This window comes from Mastomys coucha, unplaced genomic scaffold, assembly GCF_008632895.1.
Source record: "Mastomys coucha isolate ucsf_1 unplaced genomic scaffold, UCSF_Mcou_1 pScaffold6, whole genome shotgun sequence".
In the NCBI taxonomy this organism is placed as follows: Eukaryota; Metazoa; Chordata; class Mammalia; order Rodentia; family Muridae; genus Mastomys; species Mastomys coucha.
In genome coordinates this window covers 43,863,827-43,883,901 of record NW_022196912.1, presented here as the reverse complement: position 1 = coordinate 43,883,901, position 20,075 = coordinate 43,863,827, and the positions used below count along the sequence as shown (strand labels likewise).

The 20,075-nt window shown below is 39.1% G+C and overlaps 1 long non-coding RNA gene across 1 annotated transcript; it reads right to left on the bottom strand.

Annotated features, from left to right (window-relative positions):
- Positions 1-16,501: 16,501 nt before the first annotated feature.
- Positions 16,502-18,944, bottom strand: LOC116080677. Its single transcript, XR_004114533.1, has 2 exons — positions 18,432-18,944; positions 16,502-16,759 (listed from the first exon to the last, which is right to left on the bottom strand). It is a non-coding gene; the product is annotated as an uncharacterized LOC116080677 (long non-coding RNA).
- Positions 18,945-20,075: the final 1,131 nt, after the last annotated feature.

The window sequence follows — 20,075 nt, the reverse complement described above, 5'->3', positions numbered from 1 at the left end:
AGAAGATGCTCCAACATGTAATAAGGACACATGCTCCACTCTGTTCATAGCAGCCTTATTTATAATAGTCAGAAAATGAATTTCTTTTCTTAACTGAGGCTCCTTCCTCTCAGATGAGTCTAGTTTCTATGGAGTTGACCAGTATGATCAGCATCAGCAAGTAGCCACTTGATGCACAGGTGAAGGGTTCTTTGGAAAAGTACAGTCTGGACAACCACTTGAGGAAAATGTCTTGCCCATTCCTAGGATTCAAAAGCACATATGCTACAGAAATTTCACATCTGGAGATTTCTCAGAAGTGAAAGGCTAAACAAAATGGCTTGGCCAGGAGTGTTCAGAGGCACTTGCTATCACAGTAGTTAAAGCCTGGGAGTATGCATAAGTGCCAATGAGCAGAAAGAGGAGAAAACCAGCACAGGATATTATTATTATTATTATTATTATTATTACTTTTATTATTATTACTTTTATTTTTTACAGCCCAGCCATTTCCCCCCTCCCATAAGGACTGGTACATAAGGCAAATACTACTCAAGAGTTGATGCAGGTGATGATGGGTGCTTCAAATATGTAACATTCCAAAGTTCATGCTGTTACCCTTCATCTACAGTTCTGCAAAGGGATGAGGATAATAACTCTTTTTGACAAATGTCAGAAAAACAATTTCATGGTCTTTCGAGCTGCAGTAATGCTCCATACCTTGAGGTACGCTCCATATTCTTGACTGATTCTTTGTATGTTTGTTAACATTTCTTGAAGGTATACATACCATTTGTTCATTCCACAGAAATTTTAGCTAAAATTAATATGCATGATATCTAATTGTAATTAATACAACCCTTCTAGAATAGTCAGAGGTAACTTTGACAGATATTCACAACATGATTGTAACTTTATAGAAAGACAATTTAGTAGAATTTTAGGTCATGAATTCATGAGTGAAACAGAGCACAGACAAGTTAATGACAGGACTCTGGTTATATGTGAGGGTCACTGTTTAAACTTTTAAATTTTCTGTGTAACAGGAGAGATCTTAATAAACCATTAGTAAAATATTCTGATTTGGGGATGTTCATATGCCTTTTTTAAAAAAGAATTTTCATGCAGAAAGAACAGAAAGTACCACAGATACTTACAAATAATGTTTCTTTTTTATTATTAGATACTTTCTTTAATGACACTTCAAATGTTATCTCTTCCCTTTCCTGGTTCCCCTCCAATAACCCTCTATGCCCTCCCCATCCCCCTGCTCACCCACTCACCAACTCCCACTTCCTGGCCCTGGCATTTCCCTACACTGGAGCATAGAGCCTTCACTGGACCAAGGGCCTGTCCTCCCATTGATGACTGACAAGGCAATCCTCTGCTACATATGCAGCTGGAGTCATGAGTCCCATTATGTGCACTCTTTGGTTGGTAGTTTAATTGCTGGGAGCTCTGGGGGTACTGGTTAGTTCATACTGTTGTTCCTCCTATGTAGCTGCAAAACACATCAGCTCCTCGGGTCCTTTCTTTAGTTCCTCCATTGGAGACCCTGTGCTCAGTCCAATGGTTGGCTGCGAGCACCCACCTCTGTATTTGTCAGGCACTGGTAGAGCTTCTCAGGAGACAGCTATAACAGGCTTCTGTCAGCAGGCACTTGTTGACATCCACAATAGTGTCTGGGTTTGGTGACTGCATATGGGATGGATCTCCAGGTGAGGCAGTGTCTGGTTGGTCATTCCTTCAATCTCTGCTCCACACTTTGTCTCTGTAACTCTTTCTATGAGTACTTTGTTCCCCCTTTTAAGAAGGTACAAAGTATCCACACTTTGGTCTTCCTTCTTTTTGAGTTTCATGTGGTTTGTGAATTGTATCTTGGGTATTCTGGGCTAATATCCACTTATCAGTGAGTGTGTACCATGTGTGTTCTTTTGTGATTGGGTTACCTCACTCAGGATGATATTTTCTAGTTCCATTCATTTGCCTAAGAGTTTCATGAATTAATTTCCTTTAATAGCTGAATAGTACTCCATTGTATAAATGTACCACATTTTTTGTTTCCATTCCTCTGTTGAGGGACATTTAGGTTCTTTCCAGTTTCTGACTATTCTAAATGTGGCTGCTATGAACATAGTGGAGCATGTGTCCATGTTATATGTTGGAGCATATTCTTGGTATATTCCCAGGAGTGCTATTGCTGGTCCTCAGATAGTACTATGTCCAATTTTTTGAGGAACTGCCAGACTGATTTCCAGAATGGTTGTACCAGCTTGCAATCCCACCAGCAATGGAGGAGTGTTCCTCTTTCTCCACATCCTCTCCTGCATTGGCTGTTACCTAAGTTTTTGATCTTTACCATTCTGACTGGTGTGAGGTGGAATCTCAGGGTTGTTTTGATTTGCAGTTGCTTGATGACTAAGAATGCTGAACACTTCTTTAGGTACTATTCAGTCAATTGGTATTCCTTGGTTGAGGATTCTTAGTTTAATTCTGTCCCCCTTTTAAAAATTGGGTTATTTTGATGTGCCTTTAAACTCTTTGAAGCCCCACAGCAGGCAGAAATACTCAGGAAAATCCATTTTTGCCAAGCAAACTGAGTAGTGGACTAAGGGAAGGGTATGAGATGGCATTGAGGAGGACTGTATCAGCAGACCTGTTTCTTGAATTCATGTTTGTCCTTCTTATTCCTTTCTTAAATGTTTTAACTTGTGTTTTTTTCATACTGTACCAGGAGATAATGAAGAATTTGACAGCCTTTTGGAAGAAAGTCAGGCTGGATGCCAGATAGAAAGGACAAAGAAGCCTGGACTCAGGGTATTGATAGAGACACTTTGCTGCACATGGAAACCCCATCTCCTGTATTTCTGTGTTAGACCAGGGTCTTACTGTTTTAAATGCATCATACAATGGAGAGTGGATAATTAGCTAATTTAAGAAGATATTTCATTTATTTGTGTGTGTATGTTTGTGTACATACATGGTATGACAAATATGTGGATGTCACTGGACAAGTTGTAGGAGATAATTCTTTCCTTCTAAGCTATGAGTGCTTGGAGTTGAACTCTGCGCATCAGGCTTGGTGGTAAGTGCCTTCATCTAATGAACCCTGTTGGCAAATATTTTGGAGTAGCAGAAGGAAGAGGGTGGATACTGTTGTTGCTTAGAAATCAGACCATAGTTTTGTTAGTGCATGCTGGGAATCTGAGGTTTACTGTACTTTTGTTATATGTAACCATTTGCCTGAAGATTTGATTAAGCAACGTACAATCCAGAAGGCATGTAACCCATATGATTGCATGCTGCATTCAGCGAGCCTGGATAGAAACTATGATCAAGAAGGCATGTAACATATGTGACTGCATGCTGCATTCAGTGAAGTCCTTCCACGGTAAATGATTGAGTGTAAAACTGTCAGTCTCAAAGTGGAGATGGAGTGAGAAGGTATGTAGTTCACAAAGGAGATAGGTACTACCTCTATTCTCTAATCTGCGTTGATTGAAATTGATTTCCTGTTTGCTTGTTTGTTTAAATTTAGTAACATATAAGAAGAACTGGGTTAGAAATAGAGGACATATGGCACAATCCATTATATATATATATACATATATCTCATGTATATATATATACATGTATGTATATATAATGTACATATACTATATGTATATATAATATATACATTCATACATATACATTCTAAGATGGGTGTAATCCAGTTGTGGAAAAATTCACATAGTTTTACTGCAACTTTCTCCTCCTGATTCCAAATACACAGAGATTTTATTTTCCAAGCCTAAACCAGATGCCAACTCTGAACTATATTCCCTGGCATTGAGTGTGAAGTTCAGATCACATAGTTGTTGGGATAAGATAATATTATTGTGCACTATCTAAAGATTGTCTTTGTATTATTCAAATGCTAATTTATGTGCAGAGAGATGAGTGTACACCAGACTCTGACGTTATTTTTATTGGATCATCTCCTCCCTGAGTATTTTTGTAAACATTCCTCCTCTCACCTTCTGATCGGCTTAATAAAAATCTGATGGCCTATAGAAAGGAGGAGAGGATAAGTTGGGCTTCCAATAGAGATAGTGCCTCTGGGAAAGAACCAGGTGAATATTTGCCAGCCAGGTGCTGAGGAAGATGCAGGTGTTGCAACTAAAGACTGAAAGGTAATGAGTCATGTGGCAGAATAGAATAGATGGATTAATAACTTTTTTTTTTTTTTTTTGGTTTTTCGAGACAGGGTTTCTCTGTGTCACCCTGGCTGTCCTGGAACTCACTCTGTAGACCAGGCTGGCCTCGAACTCAGAAATCCACTTGCCTCTGCCTCCCAAGTGCTGCGATTAAAGGCGTGTGCCACCACTGCCCGGATTAATAACTTTTAAGAGCTAGTTGGGAACAAATAAAATAAAGTATGAGCAATTATAAATAAATATCAGTCTCCCTGTTGTTATTCTGGAGCTGGCAATGAAAGTAATTTTATAAATGGCACACCAATATAAGGCACATGATCCAAGATTAGAACACTAGATTCAGGCATTAGAGAAAAGTTCTGGACATGGGAGCCCAACCAGAAAGCTGGGTACAGAAGCCACGAAAGGAGTTGGGAAGGTGGGAAACTGACACATATTCCTAGGGATGCAGTCTCTAAGGCAGGCACACTGTGGAAGTGGGGAAAATGTAAGAGGCCTAGTATGGTGGGTGGAATATCCTCTGTTGAACAACAAATTCTCCTGCCACAAACTGAAGCTTTAGATATTTTCCAGGCACAGTGGAGCATTCTGAGCAAGGCTTTCAGATCTTGGGAAACCAGAATGTGCCTGTGGGAAAAGCCTGCAGCTATGCAGAGACTTGGTAGGTAGAGAGGCTTGACTTGCATGCGACAAGCAACAGCCCAGCCTAAGGTGAGATATGGATCTGGGACAGTTGTTGAAATGCATACCAGTTTACAGCATGGGAAACTCCTTCTCTTTGAGTGGAGTGGCTCTAGTGCAGCTGAAAAGAAGCACCAGAAACAGCAAGGAGAAGAAATCCAAGCCCAGACACCTCTGATCTAGCAAATATGGGTGGAATTGTGCTTAAGTGCCAAAGAAAGAAAAGAAAGTGGGAATAAAAATTCATAGAAAGAAATAAAATAAATAGTTTGAAAATAATAATGTTAAGTCCTTAAAGAGAGTTAAGTAAAATTAAAACAACTAAGATGAATAAAGATGAAAAATACAATTACACAGGGTGTTTGGACTTTACATAATGCTATCTTAAATGGTTTAAAAATAGAGACAGAAAATGAAAAGGTAAATGACCTAATTGAGACTAAGACAATACTGACTGTGATTATTATCATACTGGTATTTGATAGTTTATTCTTAATAGCCATAGTGTCATTCTGTTCCTTCTTAAAGGAAGAGATTTTGGAGATGCAAAAAGAAAAAAAAATGAAAGATATGTAAAGTGGATTGATAAGAGACAAATCTTAGAAGAAAAATGAGAAAGACTCATACATAAGATTGAGAAATATACGTAGACAGAGATAGATAAATTAAGACTAGAGTCTATTGTGCCACTATATAATAAAATTAAAGAAGGCATCAGCGAAAAGTTGTTAGAAACCTTAGCCTATCTGGTTACTATATGAAAAATACCAGCAGACAATAGGCATCCCCAAGGTTATGAAGAAACTGGATGGCATTCTATAGAAATGCTAGATTAAAAAAGTTTGAAGAAGCTGTAATTTCATGTAGTATGCATTTACCATTTGTGAAACAGATGTTAAATTCTTGGAGGATTCAAAATTAAGGAAACCCACCTCTAAGACTAGAAAACCAATATTAGAGGTGGCCTTTAGTTTCAATGGTGATCCTGGATGAAAGAAGATGCAACAGAGGAATAGGGGCAGAGGTATCAATATTTCCCAAGATCAGTTTTTAGGTAAAGGTCTGTGATACAAATGCAAGTCAAACATGATGATACCACTTTGGCATTATGTTGCATGGCAGTTGTATGCTTGGGACAAGGTTGAAGAAACAGGAAGAAGGTTTGAACTGTTTATTAAGACTATACAAGGTCCAAGGAAAGCATTCACTGATTTCATTTTTTTTTTTTTTACAAAGACTGACATTAGCTGTAAACAGAAAGAGTATCAGATTCAGAAGCTAGGCAAATATTAATCAAATCTTTGGCTTTTGAAAATGCTAATTCTGTATGCTAAAATGTGCTTAGACTTCTAAAGGCAATATCAGTACCAATAGATGAATGGATTAGAAATATAGCTGATATTGCACCTCATACTTATGATGCAACCTTAATAGGAGAAGTAATCTCTGATGGTTTTAAGAAAGAAAAAATCAAAATGTCAGATGTTTTAGTTGTGGTTAGAAAGATCATTTGAAAGGAGATTTTAGGCAGAACTAAGCTAATTCCTAAAGAAAGCCTGAACCTTATGCAGAATGTGTGTTAAAGACCAGCATTGGATTGATGAATGCAGATCAACAAGGACAAACAAGGTAACCTTTTGTGGTGAAATGCCCTAGAGGGGCATTTATAGGCCCTTATAACAAATTCAAATCAGCCATTTAGGTCAGCAGCAGAGAAACTCATCTGCAGAGCAATTAAACAGTACTGCTCTGGATACAACTACTGATAGCCCATATATCAAAGTCAGATAAGTTTCAGTGGAGAAAACAGAAAACTCAGGAAAGACCAGAAAATAAGAATTTTGAAAAACTACTATACATAATTAGAGTCTAAAACTAAAGCTATTTATAAATAATATTGAAGTGGAATGTATGGTAGATATAGGAGCAGATGTAACAATAACTTCACCTAAACCTTGGCCTCCAGATTGATCTCTTTAGGAGGTCAATATTTGTTTTAGGGGTTGAGACATTATCCCAGGTAAAATAAAGTATAAGATGTCTGAAGTTTATAGGGCCAGAAAGTCAAATAGAAAATTAAATCTATATGCAGCTAATATAGCCATGGATTTATGGTGATGTGATTTGTTGCAACAGTGGAAGGCACACATTAACATTTATTCAATCTCAGAAATAACCCATAAAATAAGAAAATACTTCTGAAAAGGATATTTAAAGGTGTTGTCAAGAAAAGCAACAGAATGTCCAAGTTGTTCATAAGCAGGGAAGAGCAGAAGTTGGCTCTTTAATTTTATATGGGGTAGCCACTGCTGATAGGACACCAACTGCCCTGCCACTAAGGTGGTTGACTAATGTTCCTGTTTGGAAAGTACAATGGCCCTTAAATAAAGAAAAGTTACAGGCACTAGAACAGCTAGTCCAAGAGAAGCTGGAGGCTCAACATATAGAAGAGTCCACCATCTCTTGGAATTCTATATTTGTTATTAAAAAGTAATCTGGAAAAGTGAGGATGTTAACAGATTTAAGATCCATAAGAAAAATGATTCAGCCAATGGGCTTTTTTTTCCAGCCTGGAAACCCATTGCTTTCTTTGATACCTAAAGCATGGCCTGTTATAGTAATTGATTTAAAATACTGATTTTACACCATCTCTTTGTATGAGCATGATAGGGAAAGGTTTGCCTTCTTAGTACCTACTTCTAATAATAGTTGTTCAATAAAGAAATGTCATTAGAAAGTCTTATCATTAAACAGTCTGCCAATATTTTATATAACAGCCATTAAAAATAATTAGTAAACAGGTTCCTCAATCTAAAATCTATCATTATATGAATAATATCTTGCCAGCTGATACAGATGCAGATACCTTAGAAAAAATGACCAATGGAGTAAAGAAAACTTTGCCATATTAGGGATTCAAATTTGCTCCTGAAAAGATACAGAGGAGATTCTATTAATTATGATTTAAGAAAGTTACATAGAAAGTTTGACTACAGAAAGTACAAATAAGGAGTGATCAATTATGAACTCAATGATTTTCAAATTGTTAGGAGATACTAACGTATTAATTGGCTAAGGTCCACAATTGGATTAACTACTCAAGAGTTGTGGTGGTTTGAATATGCTTGGTCCATTGGAAATGGCACTATTAGGAGGTGTGGCCTTATTGGAATAGGTGTAACCTTGTTGGAGGAAATGTGTCCCTGTAGGGGTTGGCTTTAAGACTGCTATGCTCAGGTTCCACCCAGTGTGGAATTAGTCTCCTCCTGGCTGCATTTGGATCAAGATGTAGAACTCTCAGCACTTCTAGCAAAATGTTTGCTTGCAAGCTGTCATACTTCCCATCATGATGATAATGGACTGAATCTCTGAAACTCTAAGCCAGCCCCAATTAAATGTTTTTACTTTATAAGAGTTGCCTTGGTCATGGTGTCTCTTCACAGCAATGAAACTCTAAGACAGAAGTTCGTACCAGGAACTGGGGCATTTCTTTGATAGACCTGACTATACTTTTGTTTGGAGGAATGTAGATTTTGGAACTTTGGAAAGCAGTGGGATGGTTTAAGTGGGGTTTAATGGATCATACTATTAGAAGCATAGAAGACAGTGTTAGTTTCCTGCTTAAAACAAACCAGTGAACATTCTAGCATGGAAGGGAGAGGACACACAAGACCCTATCCCTGGCTGAGTGGCAGCCACTAGGGAGGTATAATCATTCTTCTTTGGGAGTGTGGCTACTAGTAGGTTGACATGCACCTGTGCACACAGGAAGGACACTAATTGGACTTAGTAGGTTATTTTACTTTATTTTATTTTGTTTTTTCAAGACAGGGTTTCTCGCCAGGCAGTGGTGGTGCATGCCTTTAATCCCAGCCCTTGGGAGGCAGAGGCAGGCGGTTTTCTGAGTTCAAGGCCAGCCTGGTCTACAAAGTGAACTCCAGGACAAACAGGGCTATACAGAGAAACTCTGTCTCAAAATCCGCCTCCCTCTAAAAAAAAAAAAAAAAGTAAGGCAGGGTTTCTCTGCATAGCTCTGGCTGTCCTGGAACTCACTATGTAGATCTCAAACTCAGAAGTCCTTCTGCCTCTGCCTCCCAAGTGCTGGGATTAAAGGCATGCACCACCACTGCTTGGCTAATAGGTTATTTTTAACAAATGAATGAAGTTAGGAGACAGATGTGTTGGGAGGTTTTAGGAAGAGTTGAAAGGGAGGCAGAGGCTAGAGATGAGCAAAATATATTGTATATGTTGATTAAATTCTCAAAGAATAAAATATTAAAAATTACAGTTTAGAATCAACACTCCAGTTTTTGTCTCAGACGTGGGCAAATGTAACCACAGCAGCTCCTGATGGTGGCCATGGGAGGCTACTGATATGTAAGGCAGCTTAGGCAATAAACTGTTGGCATCATCTGTATATCAGACAATGAGGAATAGGAGTATGGGTTAGAATCATTGTGAGGATGAATCTTTGCAGTAGCATACAATCAGCTAACACAGGTCATGTCCATCAGGAATAATTAGGATTTCCTTGCAGGAATAAACTCACACATCTGAGGTTATGTTTAGGCAAAGGGTAAAGTGAGAATAACGTGAAAAATATGAGAATAGTGAGTGACCTTGAGGTTTGTGCACAGGTTTCTCTGAATTAGTGCATGAGAAGTATGTACTGACAGTCTTTCAGGAAGCATGTCTCTTTAATAGTCAGCACTTGGCTTGTGAGTTAGACTGATAGCATGTACTTGAGAGTCCAGTCCTATGGACAGAGCCAAGAGGGGACCAGAGGCCAAGACATGACAGAGCCCAAGAATTGAAGTAATAGAGGAACAAGGAGTCCACAGTGGCAGTCCTCACTTTCTTGATTCCTGTATGGGACTCATGAAGGAAACTGTCTACTGTTGTGACAGATATCAAAAGTCTGAGATATGCAAACAGGTTAATCTTTGGTTAGAATGAGGGTAAGTCAGGTGGACTTGACCTTGGTGTAATTATGCTCCCCGTCCTTCTGCCAACTACAATGACATTGTGATTCAGTCAAACCAGCTTCTGGAGGACACAGGATAGTTCCTCTATTTGGGAAAATTAGTCTGCCACCACATGAATGTATTTCTCTTTGAAAAGGGAGCAAAATGAACAAATCCACCTGGAGCAAGAGTTGATCTAGTAAGCTGGGAAGACAGGAGGGTAAGAGAAGCTGCTATATGTTCTCACCAGGAGAAGCTGTGATGACCATGGCTGATCTTACCTGGTGCAATTCCCTCAAGATTCTTTCTAGGCAAGAAGCTCAGGAGGTTTGAATCTGAGGGATGGTGAGGTCAACCATTTTCCTTACTAGGAGACTGGCAAAGCAAAGCCTAGGACTCCCCGTGCCTGAGTTTATCTCTGGTCAGTGCTATGACAATGATAGCTTTGCACAAACTATAACAGATAATATAAATAATTAAGCTTACAGGAAGAAGAGGCCCCTGTCCCTTTTTGCATATTGCCCACGGTGTGTGCAGTGGCACTTCACATGCAGGATACTGCAGGATGCTGGCACTGTAGCTCAACACCCTTACTGCTCTAATCAGCGATCAGGAGCCTGGCTAGATACAGGGATGGCACCATACTCCACACACTTTCTGCCATTCTTACTGACAACCCGATGTCTGGACAATCGGTAGAGAATTGTATAAGCTCCCCATAATTCTCATATAATGCTACCAACAGCAGTGACCTAGGGGGCTAAAAACCCTGGAGGAAATCATCTAAGAATTAGTGTGAAGACTACAATTAGAAGACTGTCTTGAGGCATAATTGCTACCCACACTCAAGAACACTGCCTTTCAGAGACACAGGAGAAACACTGTCTTGTTTACTGCAACAGTTTGTACCAAGTTCTTTTATTTGATGTGATTTTTATGACTTTGGGATAGTGAGAGCAATATCTCTGCCTGCCTACCTTCATCTTTGCTGATGTGCAGAGGTTATTTATTACTGAACAGCTAATGAAGATAAAATAACAAAAGTCAGGAAAGCAGGACAGGAGAGAGAGAATGAAATGGAAAGTTCAACCTGAGTTAAGTAATTATCTCTTTTCTATTCATGTCATTAGAGGATTATAATTAAGAGAATGCATATTATATGGTACTTAGAAAGACTTCAGTTGTCTGGCTAGTGCTTCAACTAGGGCCTGGAGGAGTCTGGTTCCATCAGCATCCCCTAGTAACACCAATCACTGCCAGCAGTGGCTAAAATTGACATCAGACTGAACACATGTTAAACATCTGCTTTATGTGCTGTATGCCACAGAGAAATTATTCCATTTTATCTTTTCCTCAGCTTTAGGAGGCAATGCTATTGTTCTTGGTTCAGAACAAGAAAACTGAGAAAAATAACTAACTTCCAAAAAGTAGCCCTGAAGTTAGTCAGTGGAAGGGCACACAAGATAGCAGGTAGCCATGTCCACTTGCCATGTACTGGGAGGAGAGCCAGAAAAGTACACATTTCTCCCATTGTATCAAAACACAAGCTCCTTGTCTAAGACTAACTTTCCCTTTGTGGGGGGCAATATGATTCCCCAGGAGAAAACTTACAATACTATGTAGAATTTTCCTCTTGAAAACCTCTACATTTGTTACTCTATATGTAATAATAGAGGCTCAGTTATGCACCCTGCTTCTTCAAAGCATGCCACAATTTATTCATGTAGATTTTGATCATCTTCCATGTGCTTGGCAGCTATGGCTTTACAAGGCTGCCTGAAGATTTGCTAGTGATAAAGTTGAAAACTATTTGATATAGCTCTTGTTTACAGCACTATCTCAGCACATCTATGTTCAACCAAGTAGTACCTCATCCAGTTCTTTGGGTTTAAGTAGCTGCATCACTGAGTGTTTATCATTATAGGTTAACTGAGATGGGACATTAAGAAAGATTTATTTTTGCTCATGGTTTCAGAAGTATCTGGACCCATGCATGCTGAGTCAAGGATGGGAGCAGATGATAAAGCACCTCACCTCATAATAGGTAGGAAGCAGAGGAGGGGGCTGTCTGGAGCACAATGTGCCCTTCAGAGGTCACCCTCCAGCAGGTACTTTTCCAGTCAAGCTTCTCCTCTTAAAAGCCTATAAATATATCAATAAAGCTAAACTCCTCATGAACCATTGCTTCTCATAGCACCACCAGCTAGAGGCAACCTTCAGCAATGAGACTTCTGGGCATGCTTCCTACCCACATCAAAACTACAGCAAAAATACTAACCACCCTGAGATCTCAACCAACCACAGGTGAAGACCTCCCTCTCTAATTCAACATTCAGGTGCTGCTGGCTGCTCTATATCTCTACTGGGTCACCAAGCACATCTCACATTCAGCAGTGGAATAATAAGGTGAGTGTCTTTATTATTTCCTTGGTGTCAATCTTTGTTAAAAATCATCTCTATTTATTTAGCCTATTCTAGACTTCCCTACCTGGCCCATGTTGACTTCATCCTTCCAGTAGTTTGGGCCATGGATCTCTGCCCCCTGACTCTTCTTCCCCGGACTCCCTCTGAGCATATCTGTATCTCTGAATCTCTCAGCAGAGCCTGTTGTTTCTATCCTTCTCTCCCATGTTTGGACATACCTGCTCTTCTCAGCTGAATTACTCTAACAGTACATTGTACTGTCAACTTATACTTGCAGTAATTCTCTTTAAATGCCAAGTAAAATTTTGTTTTTCACTTGCTCAAAACTGTGTGATGAGTTCCATTTAGCTTTGGAAAACCATCTGAGTCTTGGAAAAGTCAAAGACACTTCTGGTCACCTCCAGCATTCCACTGCAATCCAACAGAGCATTACATTGTTCCTTCAAGAGCAAATTTGCTCTCTGTTCCCTCTGGGAAGTGTCTTTGAGATACCATGCTTAGATAGCTTTCTTCCTTCTTGCAAGCTTTACACAAACCTAATTCTCTTCATGTGCTTCCTTTAAACTCTACAAGAAACATGGGCCAATTGCTTCTTTTTCTGATCTTAACCTAAGTCTTTAACTGTGAATTTGGCACTTCATCTGACTGGTGGAAAAACTGAGGAACAGAGAAGGCAAACACATTTCTAGATGTCACAGTGCATACAAGACAGGGGACACCAGCCCAGGGTTATGGTTTGGATCTCCCTTTGCCACCCATTTTTTTTATCAGTTCTTTGAGAATTTCATACAATGTATTTTGATCATAACCACACTCTTCCCCAACACCCTCCAGATATACACCCTTCCAAATCTACTCCACTACTCTTCTTTTCTCCAAACCCATGAAGTCCAGCTTGTGCTACTCATATACTCTTGATTGTGTGCTCTTCACTGATTGACCTAGCAGAGGCTTCAACCATAAGGAGAACTGCCTCTACTGCACTCAAACAAAAAAAATCTATGAATTGTCAACAGCTCCTTAGTTAGAGGTAAGGTTCACATGGTTTTGGTAACCCTCAGAACTCATGTGTCAAGGGATTGATTATATATATATATATATATATATATATATATATATATATATATATGCTGTAGCTGTTTTCAGACACACCAGAAGAGGGTGTCAGATCTCTTTGCAGATGGTTGTGAGCCACCATGTGGTTGCTGGGATTTGAACTCAGAACCTCTGCAAGAGCAGTCAGTGCTCTTAATCACTGAGTAATCTCTCTAGTCCCTGGCTTGATTATTTAAGATAGCATTTATTTATGAGAGTGCCAGGAAGTTTTATAATGTGGAATCTATGTAGAGGAAGTAGGTCATTGGAGGCAAGCCTTTGGAAGAGACATTGGACACCTTTTCCAAGGCATGTCTGTTTTCTGGTTGCTAAGGGGTGGGCTAATTTTCTCATGTTTTTGCCACTGTGTTCTGCCTCACCAGACACCAGAATGCTAAAACCAGTTTGCTGACATTCTTAAGCCCTAATGATTCTTTCTTCTAAGTTGTCTTATAAATGTACGGCTGTCACCACAGGCTTTACTCTCACTTCCTGGCTGAGTTTTCCCATTCCTGCATGAGGTCTACTGAAGTTTTCTTGGGACTTAAGGAACATCACACTGTATGCTATCTTTCATGTGCCATCTCAATAACTCTGTGAGGTAAACATGACCAAATCCATGAATCTAGTGAGGAGAAGTAGAAATAAAAGTTATCTATGTGTCAAAGGTAAGACAATTTTAAACAGCAGATCTGAAATTGCCAACTGACTTCTCAACTTTCACACTCAACAAGCTGTCACCATTTTCTCATCACAAACTGACTTTCTTGACCTTATTCATGAAAAAAAAAAAACCAAAATCTGGAGGGCATCAGTGTTCAAATGGTACACACTGGATAATGAATGCTGTTATCCTCACCAAAGACTAAAGGCAGAATGTCATTTCTATCTCCTACAGCAAGTTAACTGTCAAGGTGCACAATAGAATCAGAGACCTTGCCAAAGGTCCAGAAAAGTTTGACATTTTGTACATGGAGGTGGCAGTGACAGTTAAGAAGCTGCTGTGTTCAGCCAGCATTATGTGTGTTATCAGAGGCCTGATTTCAAACACTTAGGGTGAGAAGTCAAATGGTCCCTCTCCTGACTTATGTACCCTAAGACTCCTACCTATCAGAAACTATCATTTGGTTATATTTTAAAAGACTTATTATTACTTTATTTTTGCATGTTCCTAAATGCATATATATGCACCATGTATGTTCAGGTGCCTGCAGAAGGTAGAACTTGGAGTTGGATTCGTTGGGGTTGTGGGCAGTAGCGAGCCACCTAATATGGGTCCTGGGAACTGAACCTGGGTCCTCTCCAAGAGTAACAAGTATCTTAGCCTCTGAGCCATCCCATCTCCCTAGCTCCAGCCATTGCTATTTTGACCATGTTCATTGCTGAGGGACTGAGAGGCTTTTTGTGTGATGTCCAACTAGTGAGACTAGGGTTTTACCTTTCTTGGCTGTGATTTCTGCTCCTCTTCAGGCCTTGGTGGAGGATGGAATCTTTCCTTTAGGTCAAGGCTCAATATTCATAGACTTCCAGTATGGAGACATTGGTTCAGCCAGAACTGGGCCAGAAGGTTCGGCTGGAAATCACAGCATGGAATTTCTCAGTTATTGCATACTGTGTACATTCCTACAATGCTGAATTTCCATGCTTAAAAATGTCAATAAGAAGGTACAGTCTTTCATTAAAGAAAGCTCTGGGAGATGTTCTCAGTGAGGAACAATTAGTTGGATGGTCAAATTTAACCTGAATGCCGAAAGAGATAGGACGTTAGTTGAACACACAAATGTACACACACAGGGCTTCACAAAACAAACACAAATACACATGTACTTCAGAGTATGTGCATACATGTACCCAAATGCACACTAATACACATAAACACACATGAGCATTAAGTACAAACACACACATACTTCTGAGCCTGTGCACACATATAGAAACACACACTAATACACATGAACACACACATGCTTCAGATAATGTACATGCACATACACAAACACACACAAATATTACAAACACACAGGAACATAGTTATAAACACACATACAAAACATACTTCTGAGCATGCACAAACATACAAAAACACACACATACTCCAGAGGACGCACACAGATGCACAAACACACACTAATACACATAAGTACTCATGAACATAAATAGGAATACACCATACTTCTGAGGATGCATATACAAACACAAACACACACTAATATATATAAACACACACACAAGAATAAACAAACATACACATACATCTGAGCATTCACGTGTACAGATACACACACTAATAGTAAAAATACACACAAGCATTAAACACAGACACACACACACACACACACACACACACACACACACACACACATCACTACCACCACCACCACCACTTCTGCCATTTATGCTCATCAACTCTTCTTGATGCCATGTACCTGTTCTAATGTCTTATGGGCTTTGTCCCATATGTGTTTCTTTAGTTTTACAATGGCAGGTGAATCAACCAGGCAAGTTTGATTATTTATGACTCAAGTTTCAATTCTCTAATTTCTTCTTCCACATAAGGAACATCACAGCTTTCAAGTACAATACTTCTAACAATGTAACCATTTTTTTTTTCTCGGAAAAAAAAAAAGTCCTGTCAAAACATGACATGTCAGCTCCACTTCCTTCCACCAACATAGCGCAATCTGTTTTGATGGAAAAGGCATATATTTTAATTATTTGTTTTTAATCTGACTCCAGATTTGACATATGGCGCCTCGTTAAGTTCTCTCTACATGTTCTGGTAAAAACAAAAACAAGCTGTAAAAGTTACTCAACTTCTGGCATAAAAGTTATTTTTAAGAACTCCTATTGCTTATGAAGAGGTTAAAATGGCTCCAAAAATTACCCTTCTAAGTAGTGGTGACATCAGTTCTGAGATACCTAGGGAATCGATTGCAGCCACGTTAGCCAAAGCTTCATTAGCCACTGGCAAAGACATATTTTGTGGTCAAGAACTGGTGCTTACAAAGACAAACATAATCGATCTTCCCAAAAGGGTCTTCCCTGAAACTCATTCATATTGGAGTAACTTGAGGGAAAATATGTGCTATCCTGGATTTTTGAAAACTTTGAAGATTTGGAGGTTTACATCAAAGAAGACAGCAGACCATCTTTTTGTAGGCACTTTTTTTATTTTTGTATGTTTTTAAATATTGTGATCTTCTTTGATAAAGATGATGAAATGATTTTGATGAACTCATTATTTTTGTTATATGGTGGGCAGATGAACAGAGCTGTCAATGTGAAAGTATCTTGTCCACCAGTGTGTTACACTAAAAATGATGAAACTGCTACCTTTCAAATTTGTTTAAAATGTTCAAACATCTTTTCATATCAGTGATGGTACTCAGAGAGTATGCTGGTGTCCATAGCTTTTATCTAGAAGTGTGAATAATAATAATAATAATAATGATGATAATAATAATAAATAACAACAACAATAATAATTCTTATAAATGGTCAGTAAAGACATAGCTATTTATTCATTGATTTACCATTCATGCAATTAGCATGGGCTTCAGGTCTGAGCTAATGGAATGTAAAGAGTATAAAGCTAAGGCCAGTCTCTGTACTGACAAAGTTCAGGAGAATACATTTGCTAAGGCTTGGAAACTGTTGCTTGTCTAGACAGTCAGTTAGAGCTGTTATTAATGTTACAAGGAAACTTTCTCATACCTGAGTTGATTGCATATTCTGTTATGTTTTGTGCTTTGATGCTCTTAGAAATCAATCACAATAGAGGTCAGTTAGAATCATTTTGTATGGTTAGCCACAATAAACTTGGACCCCAACCAACTTGCCCAGAAGCACTTCCTGCACCTGTGTATGAACTTTTATGATTTTTGCACTTATAAGCTGCTCCTGGGATGGACCCTAATATAAGAGAGACACCTGTATCAATATAAGAAGCCATTTGAAATAGGCCTTTCATTTTGAATAAGAGTTGAGTAAAGTTCTAAGTTCTCAAGACCTTCCTATGAATTAACATCCTACTTGACAGAAAGAGACATGTACATGGGTAAGTGACAACCTGGTTGGTAAGTTAAGACATGAGTGTTAGGATAGGCAAGTACCCTACCACAGTTGAATAACCCAAACAATGAGAAGAAGATAAATGTACAACAAAGACATATTCCTAAGGAAGTTCCCTATCCATAAATCCTTATTGGTGAAATAACTTGGCACAGATGTTTATGGATTTTAGGCTTAAAAGGTCTCTATGATCTTGACTCAAGGTCTAGTTTGTCACCCTGATCCACCAGTCCTGTGGTTTGTGAGGTGACTCCTGGACCCCAACACATCAATATCCACAAAGCAGGAGATGAAACAAAATAACTAAACTGGGAATCCTCTGTCACAAAAACTTGGGACCTAGGATCTAGTATCTGTTCTGAGGCCATGGGTCTCACTGAACTTTTACACTCTCCAATCATGTATAAATCCCCACAATTATTCTTCCTAAGCAGACAAGTGAACTTTTTAGCCACTAGAGTTAATTTCTAACATTCTCTTCTGTCATAAAATAAAACATATCTTCCTTCTTCCATTTGAGTAGAGGTACACCATAAACACCCACAACTCCTCCTTCCTGGCAGCATGAATTCCACTATTTTGCATTTCACTTGCATTTTCCTTACCTTTGAACCCTATTCTTCAACTTTTGCCTATATAATAAATATTAAGATAGAAAATGAAACATTGTGCTGGCTAGTTTTATGTCAACTTCACATAAGCCAGAGTCATTTGGGAAGAGGAATGTTCAGTTGAGAAAATGACCTCATCAGATTGGCCTCTGGGCAAACATTATCTTGACAGTTAATTGGTATGAAAGGGCCCAGATCAGGGCTATCCATGTAGACCAAATCTTGAATATATGTATGGTCAGTTGAGCTATGTGTACTCAAAAGACATATAGGAAGGATTCAAACATTTTGTTGTGGCAAAAACTTAGCTGTTTAGAATGAATGGCCCACCAAAATTAGAATCTAGATGCTGAGTTCTTTCTTAAAATACTTAAGGGATAGCAATGTCTCAGCTGTTCCGATCTCACCTTAACCGGTAGTCAGAAGGAGTCAGGGGAGTGATGGTATTTGTCACATAGGTGGGCACCAGTGCCTTCCTTCTTCTTGTAGTCCCTGTTCAGAAGTAATGGGTCACAGGCTGTACCAAGGGTCTATGTTGTTATGTACTGCTCACTACATCCTCAGTAACTTGATGGTATTTTCCTTGAGTTGATGATGGTGTTTGCAAAATACCTAGGAAGGACCTCTTGGGAGCTATATGGAAGGAAGATGCTAATGGAGAGACAAATCCTCACGATTCTGACATGCACATTCTAGAGGAATGTGCAAAGTTAGTGTTTGTGAATGTGCAGTTACAATGATCTAGCTGGTTCTATCTCCTAGTAATACACAGCCCAACACTGAACTATTCCAAGGCACAAATAAACTCTACCTATATCATTATAACCAAGGCTTTTCTACTCAGTGTGAGGGTCTCATCAGAGCCTTAACTAAGTTAGAAATGAACCCTAATGGCTAAATAGCTCAATTCTGTGCTTAGCAAAAAGAACTCTACAGCTTTGTAATACAGTCCTGGAGGCTGTGGCCTAGCAGAGACTGGGGGAGACTCTGTGTGCTACACAAATTCCGTCATGGAATCAGAACAGTTCCCTTAGAAACGTTCTCCATTAGAATTCTCTTCTCACCTTCCCAGAAGGGCAAGCCTCAACCATTTCCTTGAAAATGGCATTTCATTCCCTAAAGGGAAGTAATAACAAAGAAAGAAAAACTACCAACCATCAGCAGGAGAATGAGACAGTCTGAGGCCACTAATGAAGCCACTAATGGAGCGTCTATCTAAAAGACATCTCTCTTGAGGAGATCTTAATTTCAACACCACAGCACAAACAAACCAGAGGACAGAGTGTAGCTCCTTGCACCTGCATTTGGAAATAGTCATTACCTCAGCTTAGGGGAATGAGGTGATACTTGAGTGTTAAACAGACACATGAAATGTGCTCCCTCAGATTCTCAATGCCATAAATGAGAGGTGAATTGGAATAAAAGAGCATCGATATTATTTCATGTTTGGCAGAAACATCCTTCTGGAAATTCAAGGCAAAAATATGGACAAATGTCACTAGTTGTCAGATGCTGGGAATGAGAAGCTATATGAACCTTAGGCAGTAACTTATGAGGTTGAGAAGATTGGGTAAGGGCACAGCCATACCTTGTATTTAAAGGTGCATTTAACTTCACATTGTAGAAATGAATTACTATCTCAGAACACATACATTGTTTATGGCTTATTTGTTCTGAGTTAATATTTCCTAGGCTATATGCCTCTGGAGGAGCACAAGGCTGCTACCAGCAGAGCCTGTCTGTTTACTTAGTGTTTTAAGAAGTTCCTGAGCACAGATACCCACAGATTGATGGAAGAATGCCACAGAAAATAGCAACACACACACACACACACACACACACACACACACCTCAATCAAATTAACCACATGACCAGCAGAACATAATTGAGCTGTGAGATGATCGACAGCCTTTAGTCCTCACCTCTGTCTAGATAATCTTCCCATGGGAGAGGAGATGGAAGACAGACTTTGAAGATGACAATTCACCATCTTCTCAGATCACTGGTTACCTGAATAAATCAGAGGGTTTTCATGCACATTGTGTGTGTG